Below are 15,507 nucleotides of genomic sequence, written 5' to 3' on the forward strand. Positions count from 1 at the left end.
GGCTGCCTCCAATGCTACTAAAGCCTGCTTTATATCCTGGAGCTAGCAATGTTGCAGAGAAGTATGTGAGGTTAAAAACTAAAATTGAGATTTGATTTTCTAATGAGCTGTTGATTTTCACAATAAAAGACTCCATAGTATTGATCTGTTTACCCTTTCTAAAAATCAAGATTTTTTTGTATTGCTTATAGAAAATGTGCTAACAGTGGACTTTTCCATCTACAGATTATACTGAATGACCAGAGGTGGCAGTGTTTCACAACCGAGTTTCTCTGAATTGCCGAGACTGAAGAAAAAAACAAAAAAGGAAGTCTTCCGGCATACGGCATCATTGTACCAATATGCAAGGCACGTAAAACTCACAATAATTCCTTTATGCATTAAAAAGACGCTCACAGCATCAGCATGTCCTCACTACCTTACAGTGGGAGACTGTGCCTGAACATAATTTCTATCAAGATGAGAGTAATATGGATCACATTGTGTTGGTCATGATAGTTCATAAAAGTCTGGCTGCCTCCAACGCTACTAAAGCCTGCTTTATATCCTGGAACTAGCAATGTTGCAGAGAAGTATGTGAGGTTAAAAACTAAAATTGAGATTTGATTTTCTAATGAGCTGTTGATTTTCACAATAAAAGACTCCATAGTATTGATCTGTTTACGCTTTCTAAAAATCAAGATTTTTTTTGTATTGCTTATAGAAAATGTGCTAACAGTGGACTTTTCCATCTGCAAATTATACTGAATGACCAGAGGTGGCAGTGTTTCACAACCGAGTTTCTCTGAATTGCCGAGACTGAAGAAACAAAAAAAAGGAAGTCTTCCGGCATACGGCATCATTTTACCAATATGCAAGGCAAGTAAAACTCACAATAATTCCTTTATGCATTAAAAAGACGCTCACAGCATCAGCATGTCCTCACTACCTTATAGTGGGAGACTGTGCCTGAACATAATTTCTGTCAAGATGAGAGTAATATGGATCACATTGTGTTGGTCATGATAGTTCATAAAAGCCTGGCTGCCTCCAACGCTACTAAAGCCTGCTTTATATCCTGGAACTAGCAATGTTGCAGAGAAGTATGTGAGGTTAAAAACTAAAATTGAGATTTGAATTTCTAATGAGCTGTTGATTTTCACAATAAAAGACTCCATAGTATTGATCTGTTTACGCTTTCTAATCATCAAGATTTTTTTGTATTGCTTATAGAAAATGTGCTAACAGTGGACTTTTCCATCTACAGATTATACTGAATGACCAGAGGTGGCAGTGTTTCACAACCGAGTTTCTCTGAATTGCCGAGACTGAAGAAAAAAACAAAAAAGGAAGTCTTCCGGCATACGGCATCATTTTACCAATATGCAAGGCACGTAAAACTCACAATAATTCCTTTATGCATTAAAAAGACGCTCACAGCATCAGCATGTCCTCACTACCTTACAGTGGGAGACTGTGCCTGAACATAATTTCTATCAAGATGAGAGTAATATGGATCACATTGTGTTGGTCATGATAGTTCATAAAAGTCTGGCTGCCTCCAACGCTACTAAAGCCTGCTTTATATCCTGGAACTAGCAATGTTGCAGAGAAGTATGTGAGGTTAAAAACTAAAATTGAGATTTGATTTTCTAATGAGCTGTTGATTTTCACAATAAAAGACTCCATAGTATTGATCTGTTTACGCTTTCTAAAAATCAAGATTTTTTTTGTATTGCTTATAGAAAATGTGCTAACAGTGGACTTTTCCATCTGCAAATTATACTGAATGACCAGAGGTGGCAGTGTTTCACAACCGAGTTTCTCTGAATTGCCGAGACTGAAGAAACAAAAAAAAGGAAGTCTTCCGGCATACGGCATCATTTTACCAATATGCAAGGCAAGTAAAACTCACAATAATTCCTTTATGCATTAAAAAGACGCTCACAGCATCAGCATGTCCTCACTACCTTATAGTGGGAGACTGTGCCTGAACATAATTTCTGTCAAGATGAGAGTAATATGGATCACATTGTGTTGGTCATGATAGTTCATAAAAGCCTGGCTGCCTCCAACGCTACTAAAGCCTGCTTTATATCCTGGAACTAGCAATGTTGCAGAGAAGTATGTGAGGTTAAAAACTAAAATTGAGATTTGAATTTCTAATGAGCTGTTGATTTTCACAATAAAAGACTCCATAGTATTGATCTGTTTACGCTTTCTAATCATCAAGATTTTTTTTGTATTGCTTATAGAAAATGTGCTAACAGTGGACTTTTCCATCTGCAGATTATACTGAATGACCAGAGGTGGCAGTGTTTCACAACCTAGTTTCTCTGAATTGCCGAGACTGAAGAAAAAAAAAAGGAAGTCTTCCGGCATACGGGATCATTTTACCAATTTATAAGGCAAGTAAAACTCACAATAATTCCTTTATGCATTAAAAAGACGCTCACAGCATCAGCATGTCCTCACTACCTTACAGTGGGAGACTGTGCCTGAACATAATTTCTGTCAAGATGAAAGTAATATGGATCACATTGTGTTGGTCATGATAGTTCATAAAAGCCTGGCTGCCTCCAACGCTACTAAAGCCTGCTTTATATCCTGGAGCTAGCAATGTTGCAGAGAAGTATGTGAGGTTAAAAACTAAAATTGAGATTTGATTTTCTAATGAGCTGTTGATTTTCACAATAAAAGACTCCATAGTATTGATCTGTTTACGCTTTCTAAAAATCAAGATTTTTTTTGTATTGCTTATAGAAAATGTGCTAACAGTGGACTTTTCCATCTGCAGATTATACTGAATGACCAGAGGTGGCAGTGTTTCACAACCTAGTTTCTCTGAATTGCCGAGACTGAAGAAAAAAAAAAGGAAGTCTTCCGGCATACGGGATCATTTTACCAATTTATAAGGCAAGTAAAACTCACAATAATTCCTTTATGCATTAAAAAGACGCTCACAGCATCAGCATGTCCTCACTACCTTATAGTGGGAGACTGTGCCTGAACATAATTTCTGTCAAGATGAGAGTAATATGGATCACATTGTGTTGGTCATGATAGTTCATAAAAGCCTGGCTGCCTCCAACGCTACTAAAGCCTGCTTTATATCCTGGAACTAGCAATGTTGCAGAGAAGTATGTGAGGTTAAAAACTAAAATTGAGATTTGAATTTCTAATGAGCTGTTGATTTTGACAATAAAAGACTCCATAGTATTGATCTGTTTACGCTTTCTAATCATCAAGATTTTTTTTGTATTGCTTATAGAAAATGTGCTAACAGTGGACTTTTCCATCTGCAGATTATACTGAATGACCAGAGGTGGCAGTGTTTCACAACCTAGTTTCTCTGAATTGCCGAGACTGAAGAAAAAAAAAAGGAAGTCTTCCGGCATACGGGATCATTTTACCAATTTATAAGGCAAGTAAAACTCACAATAATTCCTTTATGCATTAAAAAGACGCTCACAGCATCAGCATGTCCTCACTACCTTACAGTGGGAGACTGTGCCTGAACATAATTTCTGTCAAGATGAAAGTAATATGGATCACATTGTGTTGGTCATGATAGCTCATAAAAGCCTGGCTGCCTCCAATGCTACTAAAGCCTGCTTTATATCCTGGAGCTAGCAATGTTGCAGAGAAGTATGTGAGGTTAAAAACTAAAATTGAGATTTGATTTTCTAATGAGCTGTTGATTTTCACAATAAAAGACTCCATAGTATTGATCTGTTTACGCTTTCTAAAAATCAAGATTTTTTTTGTATTGCTTATAGAAAATGTGCTAACAGTGGACTTTTCCATCTGCAGATTATACTGAATGACCAGAGGTGGCAGTGTTTCACAACCTAGTTTCTCTGAATTGCCGAGACTGAAGAAAAAAAAAAGGAAGTCTTCCGGCATACGGGATCATTTTACCAATTTATAAGGCAAGTAAAACTCACAATAATTCCTTTATGCATTAAAAAGACGCTCACAGCATCAGCATGTCCTCACTACCTTATAGTGGGAGACTGTGCCTGAACATAATTTCTGTCAAGATGAGAGTAATATGGATCACATTGTGTTGGTCATGATAGTTCATAAAAGCCTGGCTGCCTCCAACGCTACTAAAGCCTGCTTTATATCCTGGAACTAGCAATGTTGCAGAGAAGTATGTGAGGTTAAAAACTAAAATTGAGATTTGAATTTCTAATGAGCTGTTGATTTTCACAATAAAAGACTCCATAGTATTGATCTGTTTACGCTTTCTAATCATCAAGATTTTTTTTGTATTGCTTATAGAAAATGTGCTAACAGTGGACTTTTCCATCTGCAGATTATACTGAATGACCAGAGGTGGCAGTGTTTCACAACCTAGTTTCTCTGAATTGCCGAGACTGAAGAAAAAAAAAAGGAAGTCTTCCGGCATACGGGATCATTTTACCAATTTATAAGGCAAGTAAAACTCACAATAATTCCTTTATGCATTAAAAAGACGCTCACAGCATCAGCATGTCCTCACTACCTTACAGTGGGAGACTGAGCCTGAACATAATTTCTGTCAAGATGAAAGTAATATGGATCACATTGTGTTGGTCATGATAGCTCATAAAAGCCTGGCTGCCTCCAATGCTACTAAAGCCTGCTTTATATCCTGGAGCTAGCAATGTTGCAGAGAAGTATGTGAGGTTAAAAACTAAAATTGAGATTTGATTTTCTAATGAGCTGTTGATTTTCACAATAAAAGACTCCATAGTATTGATCTGTTTACGCTTTCTAAAAATCAAGATTTTTTTTGTATTGCTTATAGAAAATGTGCTAACAGTGGACTTTTCCATCTGCAGATTATACTGAATGACCAGAGGTGGCAGTGTTTCACAACCTAGTTTCTCTGAATTGCCGAGACTGAAGAAAAAAAAAAGGAAGTCTTCCGGCATACGGGATCATTTTACCAATTTATAAGGCAAGTAAAACTCACAATAATTCCTTTATGCATTAAAAAGACGCTCACAGCATCAGCATGTCCTCACTACCTTATAGTGGGAGACTGTGCCTGAACATAATTTCTGTCAAGATGAGAGTAATATGGATCACATTGTGTTGGTCATGATAGTTCATAAAAGCCTGGCTGCCTCCAACGCTACTAAAGCCTGCTTTATATCCTGGAACTAGCAATGTTGCAGAGAAGTATGTGAGGTTAAAAACTAAAATTGAGATTTGAATTTCTAATGAGCTGTTGATTTTCACAATAAAAGACTCCATAGTATTGATCTGTTTACGCTTTCTAAAAATCAAGATTTTTTTTGTATTGCTTATAGAAAATGTGCTAACAGTGGACTTTTCCATCTGCAAATTATACTGAATGACCAGAGGTGGCAGTGTTTCACAACCGAGTTTCTCTGAATTGACGAGACTGAAGAAAAAAAAAAAGGAAGTCTTCCGGCATACGGCATCATTTTACCAATATGCAAGGCAAGTAAAACTCACAATAATTCCTTTATGCATTAAAAAGACGCTCACAGCATCAGCATGTCCTCACTACCTTACAGTGGGAGACTGTGCCTGAACATAATTTCTGTCAAGATGAGAGTAATATGGATCACATTGTGTTGGTCATGATAGTTCATAAAAGTCTGGCTGCCTCCAACGCTACTAAAGCCTGCTTTATATCCTGGAACTAGCAATGTTGCAGAGAAGTATGTGAGGTTAAAAACTAAAATTGAGATTTGAATTTCTAATGAGCTGTTGATTTTCACAATAAAAGACTCCATAGTATTGATCTGTTTACGCTTTCTAATCATCAAGATTTTTTTTGTATTGCTTATAGAAAATGTGCTAACAGTGGACTTTTCCATCTGCAGATTATACTGAATGACCAGAGGTGGCAGTGTTTCACAACCTAGTTTCTCTGAATTGCCGAGACTGAAGAAAAAAAAAAGGAAGTCTTCCGGCATACGGGATCATTTTACCAATTTATAAGGCAAGTAAAACTCACAATAATTCCTTTATGCATTAAAAAGACGCTCACAGCATCAGCATGTCCTCACTACCTTACAGTGGGAGACTGTGCCTGAACATAATTTCTGTCAAGATGAAAGTAATATGGATCACATTGTGTTGGTCATGATAGCTCATAAAAGCCTGGCTGCCTCCAATGCTACTAAAGCCTGCTTTATATCCTGGAGCTAGCAATGTTGCAGAGAAGTATGTGAGGTTAAAAACTAAAATTGAGATTTGATTTTCTAATGAGCTGTTGATTTTCACAATAAAAGACTCCATAGTATTGATCTGTTTACGCTTTCTAATCATCAAGATTTTTTTTGTATTGCTTATAGAAAATGTGCTAACAGTGGACTTTTCCATCTGCAGATTATACTGAATGACCAGAGGTGGCAGTGTTTCACAACCTAGTTTCTCTGAATTGCCGAGACTGAAGAAAAAAAAAAGGAAGTCTTCCGGCATACGGGATCATTTTACCAATTTATAAGGCAAGTAAAACTCACAATAATTCCTTTATGCATTAAAAAGACGCTCACAGCATCAGCATGTCCTCACTACCTTACAGTGGGAGACTGTGCCTGAACATAATTTCTGTCAAGATGAAAGTAATATGGATCACATTGTGTTGGTCATGATAGCTCATAAAAGCCTGGCTGCCTCCAATGCTACTAAAGCCTGCTTTATATCCTGGAGCTAGCAATGTTGCAGAGAAGTATGTGAGGTTAAAAACTAAAATTGAGATTTGATTTTCTAATGAGCTGTTGATTTTCACAATAAAAGACTCCATAGTATTGATCTGTTTACGCTTTCTAAAAATCAAGATTTTTTTTGTATTGCTTATAGAAAATGTGCTAACAGTGGACTTTTCCATCTGCAGATTATACTGAATGACCAGAGGTGGCAGTGTTTCACAACCTAGTTTCTCTGAATTGCCGAGACTGAAGAAAAAAAAAAGGAAGTCTTCCGGCATACGGGATCATTTTACCAATTTATAAGGCAAGTAAAACTCACAATAATTCCTTTATGCATTAAAAAGACGCTCACAGCATCAGCATGTCCTCACTACCTTATAGTGGGAGACTGTGCCTGAACATAATTTCTGTCAAGATGAGAGTAATATGGATCACATTGTGTTGGTCATGATAGTTCATAAAAGCCTGGCTGCCTCCAACGCTACTAAAGCCTGCTTTATATCCTGGAACTAGCAATGTTGCAGAGAAGTATGTGAGGTTAAAAACTAAAATTGAGATTTGAATTTCTAATGAGCTGTTGATTTTCACAATAAAAGACTCCATAGTATTGATCTGTTTACGCTTTCTAATCATCAAGATTTTTTTTGTATTGCTTATAGAAAATGTGCTAACAGTGGACTTTTCCATCTGCAGATTATACTGAATGACCAGAGGTGGCAGTGTTTCACAACCTAGTTTCTCTGAATTGCCGAGACTGAAGAAAAAAAAAAGGAAGTCTTCCGGCATACGGGATCATTTTACCAATTTATAAGGCAAGTAAAACTCACAATAATTCCTTTATGCATTAAAAAGACGCTCACAGCATCAGCATGTCCTCACTACCTTACAGTGGGAGACTGAGCCTGAACATAATTTCTGTCAAGATGAAAGTAATATGGATCACATTGTGTTGGTCATGATAGCTCATAAAAGCCTGGCTGCCTCCAATGCTACTAAAGCCTGCTTTATATCCTGGAGCTAGCAATGTTGCAGAGAAGTATGTGAGGTTAAAAACTAAAATTGAGATTTGATTTTCTAATGAGCTGTTGATTTTCACAATAAAAGACTCCATAGTATTGATCTGTTTACGCTTTCTAAAAATCAAGATTTTTTTTGTATTGCTTATAGAAAATGTGCTAACAGTGGACTTTTCCATCTGCAGATTATACTGAATGACCAGAGGTGGCAGTGTTTCACAACCTAGTTTCTCTGAATTGCCGAGACTGAAGAAAAAAAAAAGGAAGTCTTCCGGCATACGGGATCATTTTACCAATTTATAAGGCAAGTAAAACTCACAATAATTCCTTTATGCATTAAAAAGACGCTCACAGCATCAGCATGTCCTCACTACCTTATAGTGGGAGACTGTGCCTGAACATAATTTCTGTCAAGATGAGAGTAATATGGATCACATTGTGTTGGTCATGATAGTTCATAAAAGCCTGGCTGCCTCCAACGCTACTAAAGCCTGCTTTATATCCTGGAACTAGCAATGTTGCAGAGAAGTATGTGAGGTTAAAAACTAAAATTGAGATTTGAATTTCTAATGAGCTGTTGATTTTCACAATAAAAGACTCCATAGTATTGATCTGTTTACGCTTTCTAATCATCAAGATTTTTTTTGTATTGCTTATAGAAAATGTGCTAACAGTGGACTTTTCCATCTGCAGATTATACTGAATGACCAGAGGTGGCAGTGTTTCACAACCTAGTTTCTCTGAATTGCCGAGACTGAAGAAAAAAAAAAGGAAGTCTTCCGGCATACGGGATCATTTTACCAATTTATAAGGCAAGTAAAACTCACAATAATTCCTTTATGCATTAAAAAGACGCTCACAGCATCAGCATGTCCTCACTACCTTACAGTGGGAGACTGAGCCTGAACATAATTTCTGTCAAGATGAAAGTAATATGGATCACATTGTGTTGGTCATGATAGCTCATAAAAGCCTGGCTGCCTCCAATGCTACTAAAGCCTGCTTTATATCCTGGAGCTAGCAATGTTGCAGAGAAGTATGTGAGGTTAAAAACTAAAATTGAGATTTGATTTTCTAATGAGCTGTTGATTTTCACAATAAAAGACTCCATAGTATTGATCTGTTTACGCTTTCTAAAAATCAAGATTTTTTTTGTATTGCTTATAGAAAATGTGCTAACAGTGGACTTTTCCATCTGCAGATTATACTGAATGACCAGAGGTGGCAGTGTTTCACAACCTAGTTTCTCTGAATTGCCGAGACTGAAGAAAAAAAAAAGGAAGTCTTCCGGCATACGGGATCATTTTACCAATTTATAAGGCAAGTAAAACTCACAATAATTCCTTTATGCATTAAAAAGACGCTCACAGCATCAGCATGTCCTCACTACCTTATAGTGGGAGACTGTGCCTGAACATAATTTCTGTCAAGATGAGAGTAATATGGATCACATTGTGTTGGTCATGATAGTTCATAAAAGCCTGGCTGCCTCCAACGCTACTAAAGCCTGCTTTATATCCTGGAACTAGCAATGTTGCAGAGAAGTATGTGAGGTTAAAAACTAAAATTGAGATTTGAATTTCTAATGAGCTGTTGATTTTCACAATAAAAGACTCCATAGTATTGATCTGTTTACGCTTTCTAAAAATCAAGATTTTTTTTGTATTGCTTATAGAAAATGTGCTAACAGTGGACTTTTCCATCTGCAAATTATACTGAATGACCAGAGGTGGCAGTGTTTCACAACCGAGTTTCTCTGAATTGACGAGACTGAAGAAAAAAAAAAAGGAAGTCTTCCGGCATACGGCATCATTTTACCAATATGCAAGGCAAGTAAAACTCACAATAATTCCTTTATGCATTAAAAAGACGCTCACAGCATCAGCATGTCCTCACTACCTTACAGTGGGAGACTGTGCCTGAACATAATTTCTGTCAAGATGAGAGTAATATGGATCACATTGTGTTGGTCATGATAGTTCATAAAAGTCTGGCTGCCTCCAACGCTACTAAAGCCTGCTTTATATCCTGGAACTAGCAATGTTGCAGAGAAGTATGTGAGGTTAAAAACTAAAATTGAGATTTGAATTTCTAATGAGCTGTTGATTTTCACAATAAAAGACTCCATAGTATTGATCTGTTTACGCTTTCTAATCATCAAGATTTTTTTTGTATTGCTTATAGAAAATGTGCTAACAGTGGACTTTTCCATCTGCAGATTATACTGAATGACCAGAGGTGGCAGTGTTTCACAACCTAGTTTCTCTGAATTGCCGAGACTGAAGAAAAAAAAAAGGAAGTCTTCCGGCATACGGGATCATTTTACCAATTTATAAGGCAAGTAAAACTCACAATAATTCCTTTATGCATTAAAAAGACGCTCACAGCATCAGCATGTCCTCACTACCTTACAGTGGGAGACTGTGCCTGAACATAATTTCTGTCAAGATGAAAGTAATATGGATCACATTGTGTTGGTCATGATAGCTCATAAAAGCCTGGCTGCCTCCAATGCTACTAAAGCCTGCTTTATATCCTGGAGCTAGCAATGTTGCAGAGAAGTATGTGAGGTTAAAAACTAAAATTGAGATTTGATTTTCTAATGAGCTGTTGATTTTCACAATAAAAGACTCCATAGTATTGATCTGTTTACGCTTTCTAAAAATCAAGATTTTTTTTGTATTGCTTATAGAAAATGTGCTAACAGTGGACTTTTCCATCTGCAGATTATACTGAATGACCAGAGGTGGCAGTGTTTCACAACCTAGTTTCTCTGAATTGCCGAGACTGAAGAAAAAAAAAAGGAAGTCTTCCGGCATACGGGATCATTTTACCAATTTATAAGGCAAGTAAAACTCACAATAATTCCTTTATGCATTAAAAAGACGCTCACAGCATCAGCATGTCCTCACTACCTTATAGTGGGAGACTGTGCCTGAACATAATTTCTGTCAAGATGAAAGTAATATGGATCACATTGTGTTGGTCATGATAGCTCATAAAAGCCTGGCTGCCTCCAATGCTACTAAAGCCTGCTTTATATCCTGGAGCTAGCAATGTTGCAGAGAAGTATGTGAGGTTAAAAACTAAAATTGAGATTTGATTTTCTAATGAGCTGTTGATTTTCACAATAAAAGACTCCATAGTATTGATCTGTTTACGCTTTCTAAAAATCAAGATTTTTTTTGTATTGCTTATAGAAAATGTGCTAACAGTGGACTTTTCCATCTGCAAATTATACTGAATGACCAGAGGTGGCAGTGTTTCACAACCGAGTTTCTCTGAATTGACGAGACTGAAGAAAAAAAAAAGGAAGTCTTCCGGCATACGGCATCATTTTACCAATATGCAAGGCAAGTAAAACTCACAATAATTCCTTTATGCATTAAAAAGACGCTCACAGCATCAGCATGTCCTCACTACCTTACAGTGGGAGACTGTGCCTGAACATAATTTCTGTCAAGATGAGAGTAATATGGATCACATTGTGTTGGTCATGATAGTTCATAAAAGTCTGGCTGCCTCCAACGCTACTAAAGCCTGCTTTATATCCTGGAACTAGCAATGTTGCAGAGAAGTATGTGAGGTTAAAAACTAAAATTGAGATTTGAATTTCTAATGAGCTGTTGATTTTCACAATAAAAGACTCCATAGTATTGATCTGTTTACGCTTTCTAAAAATCAAGATTTTTTTTGTATTGCTTATAGAAAATGTGCTAACAGTGGACTTTTCCATCTGCAGATTATACTGAATGACCAGAGGTGGCAGTGTTTCACAACCTAGTTTCTCTGAATTGCCGAGACTGAAGAAAAAAAAAAGGAAGTCTTCCGGCATACGGGATCATTTTACCAATTTATAAGGCAAGTAAAACTCACAATAATTCCTTTATGCATTAAAAAGACGCTCACAGCATCAGCATGTCCTCACTACCTTATAGTGGGAGACTGTGCCTGAACATAATTTCTGTCAAGATGAGAGTAATATGGATCACATTGTGTTGGTCATGATAGTTCATAAAAGCCTGGCTGCCTCCAACGCTACTAAAGCCTGCTTTATATCCTGGAACTAGCAATGTTGCAGAGAAGTATGTGAGGTTAAAAACTAAAATTGAGATTTGAATTTCTAATGAGCTGTTGATTTTCACAATAAAAGACTCCATAGTATTGATCTGTTTACGCTTTCTAATCATCAAGATTTTTTTTGTATTGCTTATAGAAAATGTGCTAACAGTGGACTTTTCCATCTGCAGATTATACTGAATGACCAGAGGTGGCAGTGTTTCACAACCTAGTTTCTCTGAATTGCCGAGACTGAAGAAAAAAAAAAGGAAGTCTTCCGGCATACGGGATCATTTTACCAATTTATAAGGCAAGTAAAACTCACAATAATTCCTTTATGCATTAAAAAGACGCTCACAGCATCAGCATGTCCTCACTACCTTATAGTGGGAGACTGTGCCTGAACATAATTTCTGTCAAGATGAGAGTAATATGGATCACATTGTGTTGGTCATGATAGTTCATAAAAGCCTGGCTGCCTCCAACGCTACTAAAGCCTGCTTTATATCCTGGAACTAGCAATGTTGCAGAGAAGTATGTGAGGTTAAAAACTAAAATTGAGATTTGAATTTCTAATGAGCTGTTGATTTTCACAATAAAAGACTCCATAGTATTGATCTGTTTACGCTTTCTAAAAATCAAGATTTTTTTTGTATTGCTTATAGAAAATGTGCTAACAGTGGACTTTTCCATCTGCAAATTATACTGAATGACCAGAGGTGGCAGTGTTTCACAACCGAGTTTCTCTGAATTGACGAGACTGAAGAAAAAAAAAAAGGAAGTCTTCCGGCATACGGCATCATTTTACCAATATGCAAGGCAAGTAAAACTCACAATAATTCCTTTATGCATTAAAAAGACGCTCACAGCATCAGCATGTCCTCACTACCTTACAGTGGGAGACTGTGCCTGAACATAATTTCTGTCAAGATGAGAGTAATATGGATCACATTGTGTTGGTCATGATAGTTCATAAAAGTCTGGCTGCCTCCAACGCTACTAAAGCCTGCTTTATATCCTGGAACTAGCAATGTTGCAGAGAAGTATGTGAGGTTAAAAACTAAAATTGAGATTTGAATTTCTAATGAGCTGTTGATTTTCACAATAAAAGACTCCATAGTATTGATCTGTTTACGCTTTCTAAAAATCAAGATTTTTTTTGTATTGCTTATAGAAAATGTGCTAACAGTGGACTTTTCCATCTGCAGATTATACTGAATGACCAGAGGTGGCAGTGTTTCACAACCTAGTTTCTCTGAATTGCCGAGACTGAAGAAAAAAAAAAGGAAGTCTTCCGGCATACGGGATCATTTTACCAATTTATAAGGCAAGTAAAACTCACAATAATTCCTTTATGCATTAAAAAGACGCTCACAGCATCAGCATGTCCTCACTACCTTATAGTGGGAGACTGTGCCTGAACATAATTTCTGTCAAGATGAGAGTAATATGGATCACATTGTGTTGGTCATGATAGTTCATAAAAGCCTGGCTGCCTCCAACGCTACTAAAGCCTGCTTTATATCCTGGAACTAGCAATGTTGCAGAGAAGTATGTGAGGTTAAAAACTAAAATTGAGATTTGAATTTCTAATGAGCTGTTGATTTTCACAATAAAAGACTCCATAGTATTGATCTGTTTACGCTTTCTAATCATCAAGATTTTTTTTGTATTGCTTATAGAAAATGTGCTAACAGTGGACTTTTCCATCTGCAGATTATACTGAATGACCAGAGGTGGCAGTGTTTCACAACCTAGTTTCTCTGAATTGCCGAGACTGAAGAAAAAAAAAAGGAAGTCTTCCGGCATACGGGATCATTTTACCAATTTATAAGGCAAGTAAAACTCACAATAATTCCTTTATGCATTAAAAAGACGCTCACAGCATCAGCATGTCCTCACTACCTTACAGTGGGAGACTGTGCCTGAACATAATTTCTGTCAAGATGAAAGTAATATGGATCACATTGTGTTGGTCATGATAGCTCATAAAAGCCTGGCTGCCTCCAATGCTACTAAAGCCTGCTTTATATCCTGGAGCTAGCAATGTTGCAGAGAAGTATGTGAGCTTAAAAACTAAAATTGAGATTTGATTTTCTAATGAGCTGTTGATTTTCACAATAAAAGACTCCATAGTATTGATCTGTTTACGCTTTCTAAAAATCAAGATTTTTTTTGTATTGCTTATAGAAAATGTGCTAACAGTGGACTTTTCCATCTGCAAATTATACTGAATGACCAGAGGTGGCAGTGTTTCACAACCGAGTTTCTCTGAATTGACGAGACTGAAGAAAAAAAAAAAGGAAGTCTTCCGGCATACGGCATCATTTTACCAATATGCAAGGCAAGTAAAACTCACAATAATTCCTTTATGCATTAAAAAGACGCTCACAGCATCAGCATGTCCTCACTACCTTACAGTGGGAGACTGTGCCTGAACATAATTTCTGTCAAGATGAGAGTAATATGGATCACATTGTGTTGGTCATGATAGTTCATAAAAGTCTGGCTGCCTCCAACGCTACTAAAGCCTGCTTTATATCCTGGAACTAGCAATGTTGCAGAGAAGTATGTGAGGTTAAAAACTAAAATTGAGATTTGAATTTCTAATGAGCTGTTGATTTTCACAATAAAAGACTCCATAGTATTGATCTGTTTACGCTTTCTAAAAATCAAGATTTTTTTTGTATTGCTTATAGAAAATGTGCTAACAGTGGACTTTTCCATCTACAGATTATACTGAATGACCAGAGGTGGCAGTGTTTCACAACCGAGTTTCTCTGAATTGCCGAGACTGAAGAACAAAAAAAAAAAGGAAGTCTTCCGGCATACGGCATCATTTTACCAATTTATAAGGCAAGTAAAACTCACAATAATTCCTTTATGCATTAAAAAGACGCTCACAGCATCAGCATGTCCTCACTACCTTATAGTGGGAGACTGTGCCTGAACATAATTTCTGTCAAGATGCGAGTAATATGGATCACATTGTGTTGGTCATGATAGTTCATAAAAGCCTGGCTGCCTCCAACGCTACTAAAGCCTGCTTTATATCCTGGAACTAGCAATGTTGCAGAGAAGTATGTGAGGTTAAAAACTAAAATTGAGATTTGATTTTCTAATGAGCTGTTGATTTTCACAATAAAAGACTCCATAGTATTGATCTGTTTACGCTTTCTAAAAATCAAGATTTTTTTTGTATTGCTTATAGAAAATGTGCTAACAGTGGACTTTTCCATCTGCAGATTATACTGAATGACCAGAGGTGGCAGTGTTTCACAACCTAGTTTCTCTGAATTGCCGAGACTGAAGAAAAAAAAAAGGAAGTCTTCCGGCATACGGGATCATTTTACCAATTTATAAGGCAAGTAAAACTCACAATAATTCCTTTATGCATTAAAAAGACGCTCACAGCATCAGCATGTCCTCACTACCTTATAGTGGGAGACTGTGCCTGAACATAATTTCTGTCAAGATGAGAGTAATATGGATCACATTGTGTTGGTCATGATAGTTCATAAAAGCCTGGCTGCCTCCAACGCTACTAAAGCCTGCTTTATATCCTGGAACTAGCAATGTTGCAGAGAAGTATGTGAGGTTAAAAACTAAAATTGAGATTTGAATTTCTAATGAGCTGTTGATTTTCACAATAAAAGACTCCATAGTATTGATCTGTTTACGCTTTCTAAAAATCAAGATTTTTTTTGTATTGCTTATAGAAAATGTGCTAACAGTGGACTTTTCCATCTACAGATTATACTGAATGACCAGAGGTG

The 15,507-nt window shown here is 36.8% G+C and overlaps 1 long non-coding RNA gene across 1 annotated transcript; it reads left to right on the forward strand.

Annotated features, from left to right (window-relative positions):
- Window positions 1-236: 236 nt before the first annotated feature.
- LOC146785667 (uncharacterized) lies at window positions 237-14,587 on the forward strand. Its single transcript, XR_014970736.1, has 29 exons — window positions 237-348; window positions 704-858; window positions 1,247-1,369; window positions 1,725-1,879; window positions 2,269-2,387; window positions 2,777-2,895; window positions 3,285-3,403; window positions 3,793-3,911; window positions 4,301-4,419; window positions 4,809-4,927; window positions 5,283-5,436; window positions 5,826-5,944; window positions 6,334-6,452; window positions 6,842-6,960; window positions 7,350-7,468; window positions 7,858-7,976; window positions 8,366-8,484; window positions 8,874-8,992; window positions 9,348-9,501; window positions 9,891-10,009; window positions 10,399-10,517; window positions 10,873-11,025; window positions 11,415-11,533; window positions 11,923-12,041; window positions 12,397-12,550; window positions 12,940-13,058; window positions 13,448-13,566; window positions 13,922-14,075; window positions 14,465-14,587. It is a non-coding gene; the product is annotated as an uncharacterized LOC146785667 (long non-coding RNA).
- Window positions 14,588-15,507: the final 920 nt, after the last annotated feature.

Source organism: Triturus cristatus, chromosome 11 (assembly GCF_964204655.1).
Source record: "Triturus cristatus chromosome 11, aTriCri1.1, whole genome shotgun sequence".
In the NCBI taxonomy this organism is placed as follows: domain Eukaryota; kingdom Metazoa; phylum Chordata; class Amphibia; order Caudata; family Salamandridae; genus Triturus; species Triturus cristatus.